Source organism: Psammomys obesus, unplaced genomic scaffold (assembly GCF_907164565.1).
Source record: "Psammomys obesus unplaced genomic scaffold, mPsaObe1.curated_primary_1811, whole genome shotgun sequence".
NCBI lineage: Eukaryota > Metazoa > Chordata > Mammalia > Rodentia > Muridae > Psammomys > Psammomys obesus.
The window spans coordinates 6,885,097-6,910,058 of record NW_026592510.1 but is presented as its reverse complement, the minus strand read 5'-3'; the positions used below and the strand labels follow the sequence as shown (position 1 = coordinate 6,910,058).

Below are 24,962 nucleotides of genomic sequence, written 5' to 3'. Positions count from 1 at the left end.
GCTTCAGCGAACACGTAGAAAGTCTCCATAAAAGCTATGTTCCAGACCTTCTGAGGACCTGCAGCATTCATAGAGTGATTGGCCGATTCAGAATTGTAAGCTGTGTCAGAATTAAAAGAATTCTCAGTCACATTTGAAGAGTAAAGATCTTACCTATAATGACACAACATGTCTTTGAGGAAAGGAGACATTAGCTTAACAAGAAATCTCTTGGTCGAGCAGAAAAAAAAAAAAACACAACAAACCAGAAAACAAAATCAAACAGCTTCCCAGGCCCCTTAAGATCCACAGAAGCCTCATTATCAGCTGCCACCTGTGGTCTCTGTCGCAGAGTGCTGCTTCCCACGCTCACAGACCACTGCTCTTGGTAGCCAGCTGCTTCTCAGCAGACACATGAATTTATCATTTTAGCAAAGTCTCCGAGTGCTGCACAGATGGACATCGGGGAGAAAAGCGCCACACTGCCACCTGCATTTGGCAAATAACTCTTCCCTGAACTGCTGATCTAAATTCAAACTAGATGTGAAATGCTGGGGAGGACCACGGAGCCAGCACTCACTGAGCTCTGCCAGTGAAAGTGACGCTGTCAGGGATTAGGAAAGAAACCTATGGGTTCCATCTCTTAGCCATAACGCTAGACTGGTTGGCTTCTGAGGAAAAAAAAAATTAACAGGAAGACATGTCTATAGGTCAATATAAACGGTGCCCAAATGGAGCAATTCCCTACCGTTATCAGAGTGACAGTCACGGGACAGGGTCAGAGCAAAGCTACAGTCGAAGATTCCTGGTATGGACAACAGGAGCCCCACAGGAAGACAGGCGTCCACCTGCTGCAGGAAGACAGCAAGCCTTCCCTGGAGTGGCGGTTAAAAACTGTGACTTCCAAGAAGCATAAACTTCCACATCAAAACTACATCCCTGCACAACACGGCTGTCCACCTGGTTGTTAGGATGTGGTTAGCGAGTTCCGTCCGCGGCTCAGAAGAAACACTGCTTGTTCATAAAGTCAGTGAGTCATAATTTTCTGCCATACCATTCCCATCTCCTTCTTATCCTAAATACAAACATGGGGACTGCGCGCCAAACAGATAACTGAATTTAAGTGTTTCTGCCAAACGTGGTAGGGGTGGGCCCGAGGGGAATGAGTAGACGTGTTTATTTTTTACCGAATCCAATTACTTTGCACATGAAAGTGAAAACTCCACAACAGGAAACTGAGTGCAGAAATAAACTGGAGAGGTTGGCAATAGTTGTGTGTTTAATAAATCAAGCATGTGCGTTTCATCTTTATTTCAAGTGTGATTACAATCCGGAAATATCTACTCAGGCACCTACTGAAAAAGCAAAGAGGGGTTGGGGCAGGGGGTGGGGGGAGGAAGGGAAGCCTCCTTAGGTCAGTGGTTAGAACAACAGTCCTGAAATGTCAGCTTCTCACACGTTTCTCCTGCTGAGTCAGTTCATGCTCTGGCAAACTAATGGTTACCTACAAATTGTCTAACTATACTGACTTACATTTGTTATTTCCAAGAACTTGAAAAGCTGAAAAGACCCCCAGCACATCCCTTCTTTCACTCCCTGAGACAGAGGAGGAGGCCAAAGAGACCAGAAGACACCATCAGGGAGGCTGCTGTTCACGGTACCAGCATCCCTTGGAGACAGAGCTCTATCTGTGGCTCAGGGGGAGAAGCTCCCTCCAGACACATACATCAGATTCGGTTGACTGCTGTGACACTTTCTTTGAGAGATTTTTCTGCCTAATAGCAAAAACGCGGAATAAAGATGTTGTGATTAAAATCTGAATTTCTTTTAGCTTCTAAATCGAGCACTAAAATCTATTCTTTATAAAATGAAACAAAAACAAGAAAATATCACAACTAACTTCTGGGCCAGTTAAAAAAAAGTCCAAGACACAAACATCATTAAGATGATACTCTCCTTTGACTTTCTCCCAAATCTTACCCATTACTTAAGATTATTACAAATTGTATCCCATCTCTTTCTAATAGCTTTTAACTAATGAATGATTTAAATGTTTACAGTCAGTTTCATAAATTTATTGATACAAATACACAGAGAGCATCTACATAAAGGGAACTTGGCTTTCAGACTTTCCAAGAGGCCACAGTATCGGATGAAGCAAAGCCCAAAGAACTGGAATAACACTTCCTCCCATGCTGGGACAATGTACCATCTAAATGCTTGTCTAACAGCAAAACTCAGGGTGAATTAGAAATTAATACGCATTATCACAAGCCAAGAAAATCTTAATACATTAAGTTACCTAATCAATACTTGCTGAGGGGTACCAGAGACTAAGCAGAGAGGTATGGAGACAAAAGACATCTTTTCTGCTCTCAAAAATATCCTTCTGTAATGGGACTGTCAGAGCAAATACCAGGCCGACGTGGCAAATCTCACTGAAGAGGCAAGTCTATCCAGGTCATGGGGTCATGAAGAGCAGGCCCTGCTCTAGCTGTCCAGTACTCCCAGGGAAGGTGAGAAGTCTGGGGTTTTAGCTCAGCAGAAAGGGAATAAGGGTATATGGGCAACAGGAAAGACATGGCAAGGCTGCAGAGAACAAGAGCGGCGGTGAGCATTAGAGGAAACGAGCTTTGTGGCAGGAATTAAAACCTCTGTGGGGGCCAACAGCAGGAGCTGAAAGTAGATAGGTACACATTTCCAGACCATAAAATGCCTTCAGCTAACAAAACGCTGTTTGTATTTCCACTTATTCCTTGATGTCCAATAAAGCGTGCTATTTAATTCCCTAAATTCATTCTGAGGTCTTGACTTTATTTTAAATATTTTGTGGAGAACACCTTCAAAAACTTTTAGATGTTAACTTTCACCTCAAAGCAAGGTGTACCACCACAACAAATTATTTCAATATATTTTACTTCAATGATTTTTATATTTAGTCTTCATTTTATTTTGATTGGAGTTTTGCTGTTGTTGCTGCTGTTTTTGAGACAAGATCTAATGAAGCCCAGGCTAGCCCCAGATTTTATACACAGCTGAGAATGACCTCATACTCCCGACCTTCTTACCTCCACCTCCCAACAACCTTCAGATTTAAATACAGTTAACTGGGAACTCAACACTCTTCTTCCCTTTCAATATATTTTGGTACCATGCCTCAATAACAAAGGATGGAAAACATCTTATTTTCTCAGCTACCTTATGGTAGCCTACCACATGACCTGAATAATTTTCAGATTAAAAATTATATATCATTTATTAGCCTATTGAAGGACTGTGGAGTAGGAAATTTGAATGTCTGTACCCAGCTTCTAGCCCAGCCTGGAATAATATATCCCTCTTACTGCCAAAATTCTGCTAAAGCAGTCAAATGAAGACACAGTGTACAGCTTTCATGCGGTCCTCTGGGTTGTAATTAAATTCAAGATGCAGCAATATGGCGGAGCGGAATGGCCATGGGCTTTGAGTTAAAGATCTGGGTGGAATGCAACTTCATAACTACGTAAGTGTTCAGAGTGTTTGACGTCACCAAGACTCGGTTATTCTATACAGCTGGCACATGCATGACTATTGCCGTTACTACAGAAACCAGAATTTCACATCCAGTTATGCTTGACAAGCTGTAAACACCCAGCAGAATAGAACTGTAATTAATGTATGCTCCAACCCCTAGCCAACAAAACCCAGGAAACTCAACAATGTCGTTCTTCATGTTCACCTTCCACAAAGGCCCTTATTTGTCAGCTCCAGCTGAAATCCATTCCTCATTTTTGCATCTAGAACGCAGTGGGGCAGACCCCTCCAGCAGAGGTTCTGCTCTCATGACTAAAACGCTTCACACAATCCCCGCCCTTGGGATGGCAACCATGACTAACACACTTCACAGGACACCCATCCTTTGCATGGCAACTGAAGCCTCTCAGTCATTATTTACAGAAACAGCTGCAATACCCTTTAAACGGAGCAGAGACTAGAAACGCTGTTTCTAAACTTTCTGAAAAAGTCTCTATTTTCAAGCGAACTTGAAAACACCATCTTTCCTAATTTTCTCTTTAAATGCGAAGGTTACAGATTGTCTAACAGGAAAACGACCCTTCAATCGGTTTTACTTGAAGTGAAATAAATCCTATGACCAGACATAGTCTCACTCTTTCATGAGCTTGTTCGTAGATTCCTAAGCGGACCTTCAAATCACAGGACGTGGCATCCAGTGATATGAGAGGGCCAGATTTTTACCCACATGATTCTAGTAGGACCTAGAAAAATTATTCTCTTTCACATGTTGTTTGATTCTGAGAAACCCCAATTTATTTTTCCAAGATTTGGTTTTATTTTATACGTATGGGTGTTTTATCTGCATAGATGTATACATGCTGCATAAATGTACCGTATGTACGTGCAGCGATTGTGGAAGCCAGAAGAGGGCATCAGATCACCTGGAGCTGGGTTACAGGTAGTTGTTAGCTGCCATGCGGGTACTGGGAACTGAACCAGCGTCCTTTGAAAGAGTAGCCAGTGCTCTTAACTACTGAGGCATTTCTCCACGCTCCAGATTTCTTTACAAGGCTATGTTTTGTCATCTCATGACTGAGTAGAAACTGCGTTGCTGAGGTTCATTCCCATCAGAAGCCAGCTAAACAGAGCTTTACCACATGATTGTGGAATACCCTGAGCTAATGCTGGTTTGCATGTGTCTAACAGTTTAAAAGAAAGCATATTTGTCTTCTTTTGAGTGACATAAGTTTTCTTCAGGGGTATTATAAGTGTCTTGATAGAACATCTTGACCTACAAATTTTAGAATATTTGCTCTTCTATTCCTTGCAGAAAACATTTTATGGCCATTTGTTTAATGATGATTAAGTGAACCGGGCACCGTCAGGAGAAGTTGCATTTGCCCTGCACATGGAAGTGTTTAATCAGCTCCCTTCCAAGGGACTAACTGTGGCCTTCTGCAATAAGCACTGATTTAAAACATGAGCTTTCAGACTCATAACAGTTTCCATTACACACAAATCTTACAGCATGGGAAAATTTCTCAGCCTCCCCAGAGAAGCACTGGTTTATATTCTTCAAATGAAACATTGGTACCACTTAATACAGGTTTCAAAGTAAGAAATAGCTAATTATTTTTAAACACTTAAAAACACCATAAAACAGGGACTGTCTCCAACATGAACTCAGTGGCTGGCTCTTTGATCACCTGCCCCTGAGAAGGGGACAGCCTTAGCAGGCTACAGAGGAAGATTATGAAAGACAGTCCTGATGAGCCCTGATAGGCTAGGGTCAGATGGAAGGGGAGGAGGACCTCCACTATCAGTGGACTGGGGAAGGGGCATGGGAGGAGATGAGGGAGGGAGGGGGAATTGGGAGGGGACAAGGGTGGGGGCTACAGCTGGGATACAAAGTGAATAAATTATAATAAATAAAAAATTATGTTGGAAAAAAATTTAAAACACCTTAAAAATTCAATTGGCTCACAGAAACCAACTGTTTCCTATTTGGAAATGTGAGCTTAGATGAAAAGATTCTTATTGTATACACACACACACACACACACACACAGACAAAGTAAACACAAATTTAAGTCACCTGTTGGTCACCATCTAGTGATGATTCCTGTCAATAAAAATGAGATGAGAGAGAATGGGTTTGGGAGGGAATGAGGGACGGGGCTACAGCTGGGATACAAAGTAAATAAACTGTAATTAATATAAAAAATAAAAAATTAATTAAAAAATTGAATGTTTTCCTTTAATTCATTCTGAAATTCTCTTGGATTGCCCACTCTGTACTCAGATACCAGCTATGTAATATATCCTGGCCAAGGAGATATACATATAAAAGAAATGGAATTTCCTCTTTTAAAAGGAGAGGATAGAAACCATTAGTTATCTTCTTATATCCTGGGAGCTAGGATGCAGAGATAAATGGGAAACTAGGCTTACCCTTAGAATGATGAGTCACCTGAGGAATTTAGGGAATGCCAAGGATAACATATCAGTGAACATATCAGGAGTATATTGAGCCTTGTAACTGTTCTGGTTGTCTTTCAAATTCCAGGATTATTTTAGACTTGTGCTGGTTTTGTTTTCTGATTTTCTTTTCTTCTATGAAGATAATCCAAATAGCTCAGTTACATTCTCATGTAGGATGGAGGAAGTACAAGTTAAAACAAACCAAAATGTTGTCAGTGGTTTCATCCAGGTACTAGTGTTAAAGAGGATTATTATTTTCATTTTATTTTTTATGATTTCTTGTATTTTCTACATTTTTTTTTGTCAGTGATGTGTGAGATTCTGTTACCAGGAAAAAAAAGTAAATTAAATGGCACATTATTTGAAATGTGTTTGGATCATTTTCCCAGTTATTCATAGATAAATTACAGAGGATACTTGATTCAGCAGAATACATGTATGAATAAAAAATAACGCTTTTGTTACTTTTAAATATTCCTTAGGACAGAAGATTCAGTTTCCCTATCAGTCCTTACTAAGTTCCATCTGTGACATTTATCTTTAAAAACAGAATACTGTTGGGAAAACATACATTAGTCTGATAAAACAAAACAAAACAAAAAACCTCAATCAATAATGATCTTAGATGCAATAGAGGTTAGCTAATGGGATTGATAAAGGGAAAAAAAACCAGTAAAACACTTTAACACTGAATTAGTAATTATTCCTAGGGGTATGATCTCACAGTTGAAAATGTTAAATGTTTCTTATAAACAGCTTTTAGAGAACGCTTTGAAAGCAGTTCAATAAAAGTCTGTACTGGAGAGATCACACAGTACAAGTGGACTTCGAAACATAAATAAGCTATGTCCATTTACAGCCTGAAACAAAACTTACAGGCAGCATTTATAGCTAGATTAAAGAAACGCTGCATCTCTACCGAGTCAGGAAATTACGGGCTCTGGAGACTAGTTGGGTGGCTCAACACACATACACACATACACACATCTCACCAGGTATCCATTGAGATGAACCATGCTACATTATTATGTATCAGTTAAAATAAGAAGATCCTTGTGGAGATCAACAGAGCCAAAATACCCTGATCCAGGGGGACCTACAGAGACCGATACTCCAACCAAGGTCCATGCATGGAGAGGACCTAGACCCCCTGTTCAAAGGAAGCCCATTGGCTGCTCACTTTCCAAGTGGGTTCCCTAGTAAGCGGTACAGGGACTGTCTCTGACATGAACCCAGTGGCTGGCTCTTTGATCACCTCCCCCTGAAGGTGCAGCCTTGCCAAGCCACAGAGAAAGACTATGCAGCCAGCGTTGATGACACCTGATAACCTAGGGATCAGATAGAAGGGGAGGAGGTCTTCCCCTATCAGGGAACTAGGGAAAGAGCATAAGGAGAGAAAAGGGATGGGGGTTAAGGGGCATAGGGAGGAGACAGTGGGAATACAAAGTGAATAAATTGTAATAAATAAATATGTAAATAAAATTAAATTTAAAAAATAAGTGTCATTTTTAAAACCAGTCTTTTCTTTTAAGCAACAGGAAGACGGAAGCTTCTTCACATCTTGTCTATTATATTATATTTTACTAAGATATAAATTACCTCCCAAACAGTGCAAGCTCTCCTGTTTTGATAATTAACAGGTGAAGATACATAGATACCTTCCTTTATGCTCATTTCTCTTTATAGGAAGGATGGATTCGAGATTGCATAGCTCTGTAGGCAACCTCATTCCCAGTGACACAAAAGCCACTTGTGCACAGGCCCCATTCATCCAAACGAAAACTCAGAGCTTCAGATGGAAAAGTCTGACAAGTTCATATATCTGGCATGTGCTTTAATGACACACAGCTTTCAGCTACTTTTATTTGTTGGTGTGTGTCTTTGTTCACATGGGCGTGTGTGTTTGGGCATACAAGTCATGGTTTGTATGTGGAGGCACAGCGATAACCTTTAGTATCACGTTTGTCTTCCATCCAGTTTTGAGGCAGGGTCTCTCTTGTTTAGCACCTTCACCTGCCAAATAAAGTAACCATTTTTCTTTTGCCATGTATTTTATTAACTTAGATTCTAAATAAATGTATGTGTGGGGTAAGGCTTGTAGAAAGATCTTTGATGGTAAGATGTTATTACTCTTTTCTGTTGGAGTTTTTTTTTTTTAAGCACTACATTTAGAGTGACACGCTGCAGCTTCCCTCTTATCCTACACTAATTCTATATAATCTACATTATCGCCAGTTGTTAAAGAAATCACCACAGTCTGAGCTACAGTGACCACCAAAGTTTCTCCTTCTACTAGCCCAGTAAACCTAACAGATGAGAAGACAGAGAATTCATGATGGCTTCTATAGGCTCTTCTAGAACTGTACCACTGAGTGATACCATTTTCCTAAGTTCACTATTTTATATTTGTAGGATTCATCTGCAAACATCTCTGATTTCTCTGTCTAACTCTCCCATATCACCAACTGCCAAGCAGTCACAAAGGGAGGCAGGCCTGTCTTGAGGACTTCATTCTTAAGATTCCAGGGATGGGATGGTTTTGAGATTTGAAGACTGGCCCTCCACTGCTGTAGACTCTGTTCACTCCAAGCTGCAATCTGTATACATTCTTGCACAGCTAGAATTTGACACCTGCTCAAAGAACTTCAGTATATCTACCACCCACCAAATTCACTATAGATTATTCTCTCTGGCATTTCCATAGAAAGTATGTGAGCAGGAATTCAGAAGCCTGCGGGTATGGCATCTAATAGCATGGCAGGCATGGGAACTGGGTGACAAGAAACAGATAACAGCTAAGATCAGCAACTGGCTTAAGTCAGGCTTGGTGCATGCCTTTAACCTCCACTAGAGAAGTAAAGGCAGGAGGACCAGGAGATTCGGTGTCGTTTTTACCTACAGAGCTAATGTGAAGACAGTCTGACTACATAAGATCCTATCTCAAAGAAACAACAACAAAACAAATGATCCACTCAGTTTCTCATATATGCTTTTGCTGAGCAAACTTCTCTACCTAATATGATCTTGACTCTGTGAAAAATCAGTCTTCAAAACTGTCTTTTCTGTTCAGCAAAAAACACCTATTATGATTTGTTTTCTTATCGTAGTATTTATTCTATCCTTATTCTGGCCTTTTTGCTCTTGCCTTACACCTCTGACTATCAATGACCAAATGAAAGGAAAGAAGAGTTTGCTGGTTCTGGTCTGAAGATGAGAAACGTCATGCAATGGTTCTGAGACTTACAAAATCCCAAACTGTTTTATTGTTTTGCTTCCATTCGTGCCATTAGTTTTCACTGCATATAGAAAAAGTTCGTATGTGTTTGACACATACAATTAATTTCAACATTAATGACTGACATTAGGATCGGTGTGACCTAGTCTTATTAATTGCAAGTAAATGGGCATTCTCTCATGAGTTGAAAAAGAAACAAAAAGCAGAAAACCATTAGCTTTTGGGATCTAAGAAAACCCTTTCTATCCAAAATATAATTGCTATTCAAATGACAAGTTCCACAATTCACATTTTAATTTTCGCAATGGTGTGAGATGCAAATCTACTACTATAAGCACTCACTTACTTCATTCAGCATAGTTATATCCATAAAAGTCAAGGAACCACTCACAACATCAGAATATAAAATTTAACAGAGGAAAAATGGTCAAAAAATAAAATTTCAAGTGAAAAACATACACCAAAAACTACTGTAAACGAAATTAAAGTTAAGGCTAAATTTCTTTCTAAAAAAGAAATTTCTTTTTTTTTCTTTTCTTTTATCTTATTTTATTTTATTTTGTTTGTGGAATGGAACCCACTGTGCAGTCCTGGATGCACAACATCTCACTTTGTAGATCAGGCTGGCCTCCAGCTCATTGAGACCTGCCTGCTTCTGTCTCCCAAGTGCTGGGATAAGAGGTGCTCCACCACACACAGCGTGAAAGTGTTTGTTTGTTTTTATGGAGGTTGTATTCTCACGTGGATACACAAGCAAGGAAAGAAGAATTGAGATTTGCTCCTATCTGAAGGATGCAATCCACCACCCACGGTGAAGTCAACGCATGAGGACTCCTAGACAGGTCTTCATGTGCATCTGAAGCCGGGGAGCAGAAAGAGATGGATTTGCAGGTGCCCGGCTCCCTCCATCTGGGGTCCTCACACGTGCGTATTTCTACAGAATGGTGCTGCTCACGTTTGGAGTGGCTCTTCCCACCTCAGCCCAATCTAGCAAATCCTTCTCCAACTTGCCAAGAGATTTGGTTCCATGGTGACTCTAAGTGCCGTTAGGTTGAGAATCAAAATGAACAGAGGCAGAGGAGTGTTAGGAGGAAGACAGGAGCCAAAGCACAAAGAGGATATCAGGTGGCTCGGAAGTGTGGATCTGCAACTGTTGGTTCTTCAAGACAACAAGAAACTTCAATGTTATATAGTTTCCCCATTGTGAAATTAAGTTCCTGATTTCGTACGTACTTTAACACAACACACAAGTCAAAGGAAGTGTTCGAGACCAAGTTCAACTGTGACCAGTTCAAAGTGCCGCCCCTTTCTATCCACCACTCTGTTCTTTGCGGTTTTGAGAAAGGGTTAGTTTTAATATGAAGTAAACCCCAAAGCTTCCTGAATTGAAAGCATGGTTTCTCAGCTGGCGGCCCCACGTGGGAACATTCTTGAAACTTCTGGAGGAAGAGCTTAGATAATGAACAGTGATCATGTGTGCCAGTCCCGGAATCTGTGATTCTTAATGTCTGACTAAGTATCCATGTTTGCCTAGGAATATGACAAGTGCTGCCCTCGCACTGAATCTGAGGAGGAACTTACCACATGGACTACGAATTAGGGTATTCTAAACAAGAATGTGTGTGCAGACTGTGCTTCGACAAGGAGAGGGCCACCTCTGTGGGATGCTGGCATGCTCCTGGCATTTTAAACACTTTCTCTGTTTCTATGGTAACACAGGATTCAGAGAAGCTAACGAAATAGGGAACTAAAGCTGGGCCTTCACCTGTCTCAGACATCAGAATGTTTCAGGAAACTTTCAACAGTTTCCAGATACAGTGAATTCACAGGTGGATTCTCTGACACGTGTCAGATGTACTGAGAGCCGAGGAGGCTGAGAAGAAAGGAGCCCTCACATTTCATATTCTCAATATAAAGACAGCGGAGATGACCTTCTGCTGACAAGATTTGAAAGCCTTGTGGCTTGTGTTAAAAAATCAGCTGCTTAAGTTTGAAATTTGCAGCTAGTTCAGGTTCCTGATCGTGTCCTATCTGAAAGCGATGCCACCATTTCCAGCTTTGCACAGAAGCGATGAACACCAATGGATTGCCCCACGAATGTGCAGCTCTGTTCCTAGAAGCTCAGCTTTTTCCCACAAAAAAATTTCTCTCTCTTCAAAAATTTCTACATTTTAATTGAAGGAGATCATCCCAGCAGCGCATGAAAAACATCATTCCAGCTCACTTTTCTAAGAACTACAGCACAAACGCGCAAACCTGGAAATTTGTGAAGGAATTTTTAGCTTCTCAAGATCTTTTCATCTTGTCGGGGGGTTAAAAAAGACCTTTTATGTTTTCACGTGGTCTTAGTCTTACCCATTCTCCATAAGTGGACATTACCTGGCTTTCAAATATTATTATGAGAAAAAATTATTTCTGAAATTCTAATTTATTATTTGTTTTTCTTCACTTTTAATTTTAATTTTAAAGTTTTGAAATATTTTGTTCTAAAGAACTTTTTATATTCTGAGAAACTATTGGGGAATCTCAGAGAATTTTTGTTTTATGGACCTTGGGTATTTGTATTCACCTTAACAGACAGTAAAGTTGAGGAAAAAAATGTAAATGCGAAATTATATAAGCACATGCGAAACACAGCACAGAGAAACGTGTGGCGTGGCACCTAAATCGTGCCTCCCTAAAAGTGTTCTACGGTTAAACCCAGACCAAGGCAAGTTCCTAGTCACACACAGAGAACGATGGCTATCACCAAGATAGTTAATGATTTCACCATAGCTCCTGCAACATAGCTCATTAAGCAGAGATGCCCTTGTGAAAACTGTGCAAAGCCATCCATGGAGCTGATGAAAAAACAAGTCGCCCTTGTCCACATTCTTCCCGTCTTCTTTTTCTTTTCCTTTCCTCCCTTCTCCTTTAGCAGATATGCAACATTTGTCCCTTTAAGCAGATTTTGGAAACTATCCTCCTATTCTGTTTCTATGAATTCAATGTTTTCAGATTCTACCAACATGTGGAATCATAGGTAGGTTTGGTAGGTTTGGTAGGTTTCCATGTCTGGTAGGTTTATATTTTTTATTAAAATATAATTACATCATCACCACTCCTAGCTCCAGACCCTCCTATCCTACTGTCTTTCAAATTCATGGCCTCTTATTCTTTTACCATTTACACACACACACACACTTAGAGAGCTCATCCTTGGGAAGATGAGTTCTCCCTTTCTCAGCAGCTTTCAGTTGCCTGTAGCTCTTCATCCAGGGGCGGAGCCCCATGTCTAGTTTATTTTACTTAGCAATGTGCTCTTTAATTGAAGTGCTATAAAACTTCAGGATTTCCTCTTTTCCAAAGTTGAATAATATCATCAATGCATATATACAAAATAAAATTATGTGAAGTTTTCTTTATGCTTCTTCCTAGGTACTTCTAGATCAACCTTACACCTTGGCTATGGTGAATAAACTGGTAAAAACTATGGTGGATAAATAAAATGCTGGAATAAATTGGGCATGAAGGCATTTCTCTGAGATACTGATTTAACTGACTAACATATATATATATGAATACATACATATGTATATATGAACATATTGTGAATAAATACATATATGTGAATATATATTCAGAAATGAAAATGGTGAACTATAGGATGGTTTTATGAGGCGTTTCTACACTGCCTTCCACAATGGCTGTACCATTTCATATTCGCAAGAGCAGTACAGGAGTTCCTTTTCTCCATGTCCTTCCTAGCACTTGCTGCCTTTCATCTTTTTGAAAACAACCATTCGAAGGAACATTAAGGGATAATCCATTATGGTTTGGGTGTGCTTTTCCTTGGTAATTATTAACAGTGAGGTTTTTTCCTCCACATGCCTGTAAACTGTCTTTGGGACTTCTATTGAAAATGTCTATTTAGATCTTTTATCCATTAAAAAAAAACAAAACAAGGTTATTTGTTTCCTTATGACTGAACTGGAGGTCTTTCTTGGGTATTGTGCATTTTAGTCCCTTAGCAGATGTTGGTTTCTAAATTCTTTCTCCCATCAGGTGGCTGTTCCTTCTCTCTATTGATTCTTCTCCCTGGCAGTAATTTCTGAGTTTGACTCACTCCCATTGGGCTAATCTTGCCAAAGCATTTGGAGCTCCCTGCTAAAGAAAAATTATCTGTGCACACTGATATTAGGAAGCTTTTCTTTATGCTTCTCACCTAGAAGATTTGTGGTTTTCAGGCTTTACATTCAAGTCTTCAATTTATTTTGAGTGTAATTAGTGCAAGCCATGCAATGATGGTCCAGTTTCCTTCTTATGCATGAGAATATTGTTTCTCAAAAGTCATTTATTTAAGGATAATGTCCTTTACACCTTACATCCTTTGGCTTCTTTGTAGAAGATCATAAACGTGTGGGTTTTCTTCTGGGGTCTCAATCTACTTAATTTCTTATCTTTTCAAAAAAACTATTTTATAGATCCATAAATTAAGAGAATATTTCAATTAATATATGACTAATCTATTTAATTAATATATAAGTATACATAATATTTTGAGCATCATTCTTAAAAACTGTATTAATGAGGTACATGCACACCATGACTTTTAGGCTTTGTGAATTCTTATCTATTAAGATGTCTCAGCCGGATAAGCTTAAGGATGAATTTCACAGTAACAAATATTGGTAAAAATTTGAAACATGACTCTTTCATATTTTAGCAGTAGTATAAACTGGCTCATCCGCTGTGAAATATGATCTATATATAAAAGTTAAATGTATGCCTCTACTGTGACCCAGACATTTTGTTCTGAAGTGTACATTTAAGAGAAATCAAAGCAGGAACTCACTAAAAGATTGCTCACTAAAGGGTTTTATAAAAAACTGCAAGACTGGAATACACCCAATCTGGGCCAAGTGTCTATTGTCAGTAAAATGGATGAACCAAGTTGGCATCTTAAGTTAATAGAATGCAACAAAGTAATAAAAAATGAGCTGTTAATATACCCGGTAAGAGAGATAACTCCTCAAGATACAAACTGAACAAACTCAACCATGGACAGCGCACACTGAACAATCGGGTAACTTGACTTGAAACTAGTCTCCAACGGTAGACGTTACAACACTGGGAATCCTGGGAAGAAGGGATTAACCAGAAACAGGCCTTGGGGCCTTTCCAAAAGCCTTGGCAGCTCCACTATCTTGATCCAGTTAATGTTCACATGGCTATAAAGGGAGGATAAAAATCAATTATTTCCAAAGTTTTAGCCAAATTAGAAATGTTCAACTTCTATCTTTTTTCATCAAAACGACAAAGGACCCGTAGACTCCCTCTTTAGGAACAGGTAAGCCCCGTGACATTATGCTTATGAAAAAACCACATATTTTCTTTTTAAGGGTTCGAGTCAGTCTCACTTTCTTCCATGATTATCCCGACACTGGTTCCCATTGTCTGAGAAAATCTAGTTAGTGCTCACTCCACACATAGTGAGTGAACATGAATGAACAGAGCAAAGCTGTGCCACCTCTCATTCTATGGTGTTCTGACTACACCTACCCCAACCCCTGCCGTCACAGAACCCAGAGTTCTTCAAAATCAGGCAGGAAAGGAGATCATGATGACAAAGACTGCCAGAAGGAGTTAGAAAGGATTTAATAGCAGCGTGTAATGTTAAATTAGCAGCAACACTTTAAAAATGTGCACATAACATGAAGATTATTATATAAATACACAGAAGGAGAAAAATACTGCAGGTAAAAATCCTCAAATAAATATCAAGAAGTATCTTACATTCGTTATCTTTGGCATATGACATCACAATGATTTTCCTTTTTCAATTTCAGAAAAAAAAAATAGATTAATTTTATTTTCCATGTATGTTTTGTCGGCAAGTATGTACATTCACCATGGGTGTGCCTAGTGCCCACAGAGGCCAGAGGATGTGTCACGGCCCTGTAACTGGAGTCAGAGATGGTCATGGGTCAACATGTGGGTTCTGGGAATTGAACTCGGGTCCTCTACAAGAGCAGCAAGTGCTCTAATCCACTGAGCCATCACTCTTGTTCCAATGCCAGGAACTTTTGTAAAACAAAAATGTTAATTAATTTTAATCATTAAAAATAGAATGGGGAGATGGCTCATTGCACAAACAGCTTGCTGATTGAACGTGAGGCTCTGGATTGGGACCCTGGAAAATCTGGGTGCAGAAGCCTGTGTCTCTATCCCTAGAATTAGGTGTGTGTGTGTGTGGAGGCGGGGGGAGACAGGGAGATTCTGAGGTTTTGCTGGCCAGCCAGCCTAGCAAAAGAGTAACCTGCAGGTTCAGAGAAAGACCTTGGCTCCGAAATAAAATAAAACGGAGAGCAACAGAGAAAACCATTTGACAACAATGGGTGGCCTCTACATGTTTGCACATGGACATGTACCGTCTACTTCAACACACACATACACACACACACATGCATATATACACACAGTTCCATGAATGCCAGCACACAAGCACAAATAAAAATAAAAGCAATGATTTAGGAAAACACTCATTCTTTCTGTCAAAAGCTATCTAAGATCAATACAGCCATCATCTATGCTCTCATTGACATGACTGTGATGTCAGTTCTGAAAGATTGCAAAGAGCCTGTCGGCAGCTCTTCCCACACTATGCATTTTCTTGAGACGTCTAAACGTGCAGCTACATGCATTTCAGCATGGCCCATCCCTTGATTCCCCGTCATAAGCACAGACTGTGCTCTTTACACAAACGCTAAACTGCCGCTGTGGACCCATGAGAACTGATGACTTATCCCCGGGTTGCTCTTCAGGCTCCACCAACATCACTCATGCCACTTCATTACTCCTGTCTTCCCCGAACCACACCTCTGAGAGCTAGCATTTTGCACTTGGCTCTCATTAACTCTGGTCAGGCCAAACTGACAGGTTTTGGTGGCAGCAAGACAAAAAAAAAAAAAAAAAAAAAAAAAAAAAAAAAAAAAAAAAAAACAAAAAAAAAAAAAAAAAAAAAAAAAAAAAAAAAAAAAAAAAAAAAAAACTGATCCAGGTGAGACCAAGATAAGCATTATAGTCGGCTTTTGAAATAAATGGGATGATGAATTCAAAAGCCAGCTTTCAAAAGCAGAAAGACAAATGGTCAACAAATACTTGAAAAGGTGCTCAGTATCTTTAGCCATCAATGAATGAAAATTAAAATATTCTTTGTAATTCTGTCTGACAAAATGGCCATCCTGTCATCAAGGAAACAAAGAAGCGCAAAAAGGTTGTAGGGAAGAAGAAACTTTTATTCATTGTTGGAAGAAATTTGAGCCTATGGAAAATAGGGTGAGGATTCCATAGAAAAACAAAAAGGGCACTACTATTTGGCCCAAGTATATCACTTGTGGGTTTACGCTCAAAAGATCCCACCAGGGCGATACACAGAGGCATGTTTGTTTCTACACTACTGGGAATAGCCAACACATCCACCAGCCTAGAAGTCTACTGAAGGAAAAATGGTTAGCGCTAGTGCAAAACAAACACAATGGAATTTTACGTAGCTATAAAGAGTGGAATCATGACATTTGCAATAAAATGGATTAAACTGGAAATTATTGTGCTAGGTGAAGTAAGCCCGACTCAGACAAATATTTCACTTCATGTTTCCTTCCAGATTCAGAATCTAGATTAAAATTTCATATCATATATGCTACATATAAATTAGTTGCCATAGATATGTACACGAAAGGAAAAAGCAGCTATGAGAGAGGAGGAAGAGATATAAAGGGAGCAGAGACAAGAGCAAGTAATTGTGTCTGTGTGTGTATGTATGTGTGTATTTGAGCATATATGTGCATGCGTGTATATGCATGTGTGGGTATAAGTGTGTGTGCATGTATGTATGTATATACATGGATGTGCATATGTGTTACGGGGCAGACAGGGAAAGCAGTTGGAAAGAAAAATATATGACATGTATGTCTTAAAATGTCACAACAAAACCGTTTATTTGCACACTAAGCAAAATTTTACTTAGAAAAAAATATAAAGAATAAACTAGCATTAACTGACTCAAACAGTATGTCAACAAACCCTGCTAAGTGGGATTCTGCTACTACCAGTTGTTTGTAGGACAGTGATGGAGTTTTTATGTTTTTTTTTTTTTCATGTTTTCACACAGATAAGGTCAGAACATAAACCGGGCATTCAAGAGCATGACGGGGTGGGGAAAGCAGAAAAACAGCTCCCCAAAATTCTAAAATCTCCCCACGTGTCTGCGCCCATGATATCCCAATTTAATTGCAAAAGTAATAGTAGCATAAAGATTATATTAAGTATACCAAGACCATACACATTTTTAGGAATTTTCAAATGTCTGAATTATAGTTTTTGAATTTTTTTTTATTAATCATTGTTATTTATTACAATTTATTCACTTTGTATCCCAGCTGTAGCCCTCTCCCTCATCTCCTCCCATACCCCTCTCCAAGTTCACTGATAGGGGAACTCCTCCTCCCCTTCCATCTGACCCTAGCCTATCAGGTCTCATCAGGACTGGTCGCATTGTCTTCCTCCGTGGCCTGGTAAGGCTGTACCCACCCTCTCAGGGGGAGGTGATCAGAGAGCCAGACACTGAGTTCATGTCAGAGACAGTCCCTGTTCTCCTTACTAGGAATTTTTATTTTTTATTGCATTATTTCTCTCTCTCTTTCTCTCTTGCTCATGTGTGTGTATGTGTATATTTGTGAGTGGATATGTGTGTGTGTGTGTGTGTGTGTGTGTGTGTGTGTGTGTGTATGTGCATTCACTTACCATGGTACATGTGTCAGAGGACACCTTGAAGGAGTCCCTTCTCTCTCTCCTAAATGTGGGTCCGAGTGCTCAGACTCTGGTCCCTGTGCTCTGCAAGCACCTTTACCCGCTGATCCACCTCAGAGGCCCACATCCTTTACTTTCAATAGTTCCCCTTTACTGGTTTCATTCTTGGCTCTGTTCATATAGAGCTTATCTATACATTTAATTTCCTTTTAAAAATAAAACAAGCAAACCTACCCTCCCAGCAACTTTTTATTTATCTTTGTTTATGCAACAGGCCAGACCTCAAGTACTTTTTCGCGAACACAAAGCGCAATATTTACCCATTGGACTACTTCCAGTAAACTGAGAAAACAGAATTTATTAAATTCCCTAGAAACTGCTGAATAATTTTACATTCTCTATATTTATAGCATAGCAGAAGTCGTGCTGCTTAACTGGCATCTTTCTAGGTGTAAATATCCTGTTATTCAATCTACATGCGAAGAGTAAATTTTAAATATGATATGACTATTAAGATAATCTAGAGGAAACAATTCCTTCCCCATATTTTTTAAAAGTTCATATTTATTTTGTGTATGAAGAGATAAATTTATGTGTGTGTCTGTGTGTATGTGTGTGTGTGTATGTGTGTGTGTGTGTGTATTATAAACACTGACTCCAAAATTCTAAATTCTATGCTAGAAACTTTTTCCAGTAATTGAAATGCAGCAAGTAATAACCTTGCCAGCATACTGGCACTCAGACATTTTTATGTGCATACCAATGGTCATCTTAATTCCATGAAAATGAAGTTACAAATAGTGCTCTTGATCTTCCTCTGACATTACTCATTTTCTAAAAGTCAGCCTCATACGATTTACAGAACAAGGCCTTTGAGACTGGTTCCGTTTTTAATCGAGTTGTGTGTTGGTTGAGAAATTACTGCTGCCATGACTCCAACTACATCCTCAGCAAAGTGGACAGACCGACTTCCTCAAATGGTTTCATCAAAATGACATGATGTCTAGCAGAGGGAGGTGAACCTGTTTTGTTCCATCACTGACCCCCTTCTCTCACGCTGGAAGCAGTGTTCACAACCCAGCTCACAGATGATGTGTGGAGAGGCTCGTCAACTCTGCTTTGGGAACTCACCTCAGTGAAACCACAGTGCTACGTACACCATGTTGATCCTGCTTCCAGCAAAACAAAACAACCCCAACCTGTTTCCAGCAAAACGAAACAACCCCACCTGTTCAATACTCGTGTTCCTAACACAGACTCCACCTATTCCAAGACACCTGAGCTCTACCAGCCGGGAGGCATCCATGTCTAATCTTATATTTACCTTCTCCCTCAGCAGCCTGCTCCAGATTCTCTCTCAGATTTCTCACCAACACTTGAGAATTGAGGATTCTGTATAACAGAAGTGAACTATTCACGTCTCAAACCTAAGAGACTCGCCTTTTTAATTGCTCTGATGACCTGTTGTTTCCTTCCAAAAAGATTCACACAAAATAGATTTTGTTACGGAGGAGCGCTCAGAGCCAGCTGCTTCATCCTTTGTGTGTAAAACACACAAAATAGAACCACAGCTAAGCACTATACGAGTGATACAGAAACGAGGTAAGCCTCAGCACAGAAGCAATTTGGAAGATTCAAAGCAACAACAAAAAGGCGGAATATTACATTGATCCACCACACAGACATTGCTTTTTAAATCCCGGAGCGTCAAGCAGGCATCCTCAGTGATATGGGTGAGAAATTAGCCTACAGCTTCCAGGGAGACTCAGCTCTATAAAGCTGGGTGGGTCAGTGTATTATGCCCCTCAGCGGGGACCCTGCCTTCTTCTGGACCAAAGAGGATCTCCTTAACTATGACATTCATTATAACCAGAAAACAATAAATCATAAACGTTAATTGTTTTCAGGAATTTTAAAACATGATAAATAAGTGGGGGTGGCGATTCCTATACATAACATGGGCTGATAAACATTTTGAAAAATCAACATATAATTATGCAAATGCATGAGATCATACTGCCTTTCCTTTTTACGAAGCGTCAATATTGAGACATTTGCACAAATGGTGGGTGACAACATGAAATTAATGGCCACTTTTCTATTTATCTGCTGCTCATGGCATGCTTAATGAGAATGGATCTGATATGACAAAATGGTCCTTAAGCAGCCGTGCTTGAAAATGCAGGGTGGCTGAATCTCGTTGTTTATTCTTCACATTCTTTCCCTTCAAACTAGAACCATACCACTTTCGTCAATCTTCACTCTAAGAAAGGTTTTGTGTCTTTAGCTTCACTAAAGCGCAAAGCTTAAATGCTTAACAGGCCCGCCACTTATTCTTTAAAAATAAAACAGGACAAAAGTGCCTAAAGCTGCTTTCATAGCCTCTATTCTTTTATAGATTTTTTTTTTTTGTAAATTACTAAAAGTTTAGAAGAGAGGGTTTCATGGTTTTGATTGTCCAGAATGTGATTTCTGCAAGTTGAATTGGGTATAGCTGTCCCTTCATTTGCATCAAACAGTAGAATCTTGGTTTCTTCTGAAGCGTTTAAGAAATACTCCCTAGTCCTCTTTCGAGTCTTGGCTCCAAGATGATCAAAAAAAGAAGAAACAAAGGAAATGCTACAAAGGGCCACGGCCATGTGCCGTTAACTTGCTGCACGAACTGTGTCCCCTGTATGTCCAAGGACAAGGAACACTGGAGAGGCCGCTGCTGTCAGGGACATATCTGAAGCAAGTGTCTTTGACACTTATATGCTTCCCAAGCTCTGTGTCAGGCTGCGTCACTGTGTGAGCTGCCCCATTCATAGCAAGGTCAGGAATCAGTCTCGTGGAGCCCAGAAGGAATGAATACCCCCACACGCACACATGATTTAGACCTGCTGGTGCTGCACCACAACCTCCACCAAAGCCCACATAAAGACAAAAAGCTCTGGTGACAGAAAAACAGAAAAAAAAAATCTGTGCAAATAAAATAGAAGTTATACTTTATGTGGAAAGAAAGAAAAGGAAAGAAAGAAAGAAAGAAAGAAAGAAAGAAAGAAAGAAAGAAAGAAAGAAAGGCTCCATAAATGCCTTCAAAGATCATAGAACCCAGCCTAATCTAGAAAGAAACTCAGCCTAAGTTTCAAGAACTCATCATCACGAGGGTGAAAACCAGCCACGAACAGAAGACACTGGTCCTGAAGCATCAACCCCTTAATATCCACTTCAGAAACCCCAATGCCTGCTCAGATGCGGGGCACAGACTAACAAACTATAGAAAATTTCCCTAGCCAGCTCATGTGGCTCTAAGCCATCCTTCTGTCGTATATCACTTAAAGCAATTAGGCTCATGATGATGTTGAGCATTTCTGAAAACATTCTGGGGATCACAAGCGTACAAGAAGGAAAATGACGCGGATATGTAGCAGAAGAGCTTTGCTACAGGAAAAAACAAAAACAGAGAATGGTAAGTGATGCACTGAAAAGACAAGATCAGCACGCCATGGAATTCTCAGGGAGAATCAGTGTCAGTTTGCTGAGGAGGGACGCAGAATATGGGAGTGGCATCCCAACATCCAGCATTAACTGAGTATCTAGGATGTGACTTTGTTCATCACTGAGAGCTTCCTCTTTCTCATCTGTAAGATGGAAACAGCCATGCTGCTTTTATAGAATTTTGTTGAGAATTAAGAAAGCTAATACGTGTCAAATACTTTGGATTGCTGGCATGTACTGAATAAATATTTGCTATTGTTTTATTTGTTCCTAATTTTGATTTTTCATGGTGTGAAGGTTTTTATTACTACGCCTAACTTTAAAGATACTCTGCTAAAATTACAAGCCAGTGACTGGTGAAACCACGATTTAAGCCCAGACATCCTTCCTATTTAGTAAGTCAAAAATATCTAAAATACTTCATCTTCTGTCTTACACTGTGATCATCCTGGCAGCAGGAACTTAACTCAGAACTTGTTAAATGTGCAAACTTTCAAGCTGGGCATGGTGGGCCAGGCCTTTAATTTCAGTCTGGGGAAGTCTGAGGCAGGCAGACGCCTCTAAATTCAAGGTCAGCCTGCTCTACGTAGCAAGTTCCACAACAGTTAGTGCTACGTGGAGAGACCCTGTTTTAAGCGACTAAAATAAATAAAAATAAATAGTAAACTTCTGTCCAAGCATGGTGACACATTCCTGTCATCCTATCCCTTCCTCCTTCAGGATTCTGAGGCAGAAGGATTTTCAGCTAGAGGTCAGGCTGGGATATATAGTGAGCTCTAGAACACATAGAATATATAGTGAGACAATGTTAAACAAAAAAAGAGAAAACTATAGCAAAAATATGCACATTTCCTTACCCCAACCTCACACCTGTCACTTAAAATTGATATACGTAGGCAACTGTGTATAGTTATTTTCTGTTTCCATAGAGGTTATGACAACTTTAACAAGAGTCTTAAAGAATATTCTACACGGATTGTGTAACAGTGAAGCATATGATTAGTCAATCAAAACTGGAGAGAATTTTACTCTGGAGATTTTGAACAAAAGACACTTGGCATTCTGGGACAGCTAAATTTCAGACTTTGCTCGGTGACTTTGAGCAACTGTCACATTCACAGGCTCAGTTCTCCCATCAGTAAAATGAGTAATTTTGTGTTACTGTTTCATCCCCGGCTATACCAGCTCAAATATTATGCAGAATAAAAGTATTGAAAACAAACTGAGTGGCACATCTCTTTAATCCTAGCACTTGGGAGGTTCATCTCTGTGAGTTCAAGGCCACCCTGGTCTACACAGTAAATTCTAGCCAGAGCTACATAGTAATATCATGTTTCAATAAGTAAGTAACTTAGTATGTAAGTAAGTAACAAGGTACCCTTTAAGAGTATTTATAAGAAAAGTATGTTTCTAGCTTTTAAAATTGAATAAAAAGAAAAAAATTGTGATGGGTTTCAAAACTTCACTCTAGAAGAATGAACAGGAATACAAAGCTAAATTGATGGTACAAGTTTCCTCTTCGAAGACTGAAAACACCATTAATCCGTCCTTGATTTAGCTTACTCTAGTGAGAAGATTTCATTAGCAAATAAACTATACCTTGAGGGTAGATGTGATGGACTACCCAGGTGATTATGAATTCATAAACCCAAGTTTCCATCTAAGCTGTTTCTTTAAGTAAGCCAGTTTTAGTTCAAGATTCTATTGTTCCATCTACAAAGTATACAGATTAAATTACATTGTAGCTTAAATTTTTTTCCAATTCAAAGTCATTTTGTTCTTATTATTCAGATCCCAGGAGTAAAATGATATCTTCTGGCAGTGACAAGAGTGATAGAAACTATGAGGTGACAAAACATAACATTTTTAGAAAGGTTTGGTCTTAGCTACAGACTACAAGAAAAAAGGCTCAAAAGGCTATTATATTCCTCACCAGGTGTATTATGATACCCAGTGAAATCACAATAACTATATTATTCACGTTACCCAGGGACAATAAACCCTCCTTTCCAATAAATATATATAAATAGAACATTTATTTAATCATATGTTAAATGTATATGCAAGCGTTATTGATTCAGAGATTGAATGGGAAGAACAAAAAAGCCTTGGAGTTCACTTTCTAGTGATGGAGATAAGGAAGAAGGAAACTCTTTATTAGTAGGGAAACCATAGAAGGCAGAGTCACTGTTTAGCACCAGGGCTTTACCGAGGTTCTATCAGCCTCTTGGCATCTTGCATGCAATACTAAAAAGGCTCTCACATGGCACCATTAACTCTGGGCTTTGGCTATAAGTTATCTTCCAGGATCCAGGAGTCCCTGGAAAAGGGTAAACCTTAGAGGCCATAGTTGCAAATTTCAAAAACATTTACAATGTCCTTAGTGGTTATAAAGTAAATACAAAGCCAAATAGTCACCCATATCCTTCAAAGATCCCAGGCTTCAACAGTCTATCTAGTTAAACAATGTGAGCCTTGACAGCTAATAATATTCAATTTAAGTGTCCCATGACTGTCCCTAGGAGACATAAAGAAATGTCTATTTTTCCCAGGTAGGGACACTAACAAACCCCAAGTATTCCATTCAAGTACAGGGTAGTGAACCAAAGAGTTTATTGGTATTGCTGCAGTGAGATTTTTGGTTTCTTTAAAAATACAGAAATATGTTATAGGAATATGTTTTTGTTTTAATCCCGGGTATGGGATTTGGGCTGCTTCAGCTTGTCCACAGCAGCGACTATGATTTGTCTCGTGCTCTAGCAGAGGAGTGATTTTGCCAGCTTCTGATAGTTTGTGTTTGGAATTATGGGATTCTTGAGAAGGTATGAAAATGCTAGAACCCTGAGAGCTGCCGCAGCGTCTGTTGCCCTTGTTGCTGCGGTTGACTGCTGTTTGTTCCTGCTGCTGTTGCTGGCTGTTCCTTGCTTCTGCTGCTGTTGCTATTTGCAGTATATACTAGATTGCTAGTTGCTGGTTGGAGATATCCCGACAAAGAAGATCAAATTTCCCCCAAGGAACTTGACACTTCTAATTATCAAGAAGTAGTCTAATGATATCAACACCCCCTTTCCCCTCTAAACTTCTTTCTCTCCTATCTAGTGTTGGGGGTTTGGAAGGGATATGGGTGGTGTAGGGAGGAATGATAAAGAACCCAATAAAGTAGCCAAAAGCTTACAGAACTATTGGTGACTCAACACCAGAAAAGCCCTCTTCCTTAAAATGACTTCTGGATTTGCAGATGTACCATTAAAGAAGCTCCACCCCCAGCCAACCTTCCTTAGCCTATTTATTTTATGTGTCCCTAAAACAACAGCATATGGAACAAGATGGAGCATTGGCTGTGACCTCAGATAATAGTGTGGTGACCCTCTCTCCTCCTTCCAGGAATAGCTTATCTTGTTAAAGACCAGGCTATCACTGTATTGTCCTGTTTTGTTTAGGTTTGGGTTTTGTGGTTTTTTCTTTCTTTCTTTCTTTCTTTCTTTCTTTCTTTCTTTCTTTCTTT

At 39.5% G+C, this 24,962-nt stretch overlaps 1 protein-coding gene and 1 pseudogene across 2 annotated transcripts in view; one reads left to right on the top strand and one right to left on the bottom strand.

The window, feature by feature from the left end:
• Positions 1-24,962, bottom strand: part of Prkg1 (protein kinase cGMP-dependent 1) — a 1,075,213-nt gene that overhangs the window by 342,837 nt on the left and 707,414 nt on the right. The window lies entirely within an intron of this gene.
• LOC129681924 (40S ribosomal protein S26-like) lies at positions 20,569-20,897 on the top strand (annotated as a pseudogene).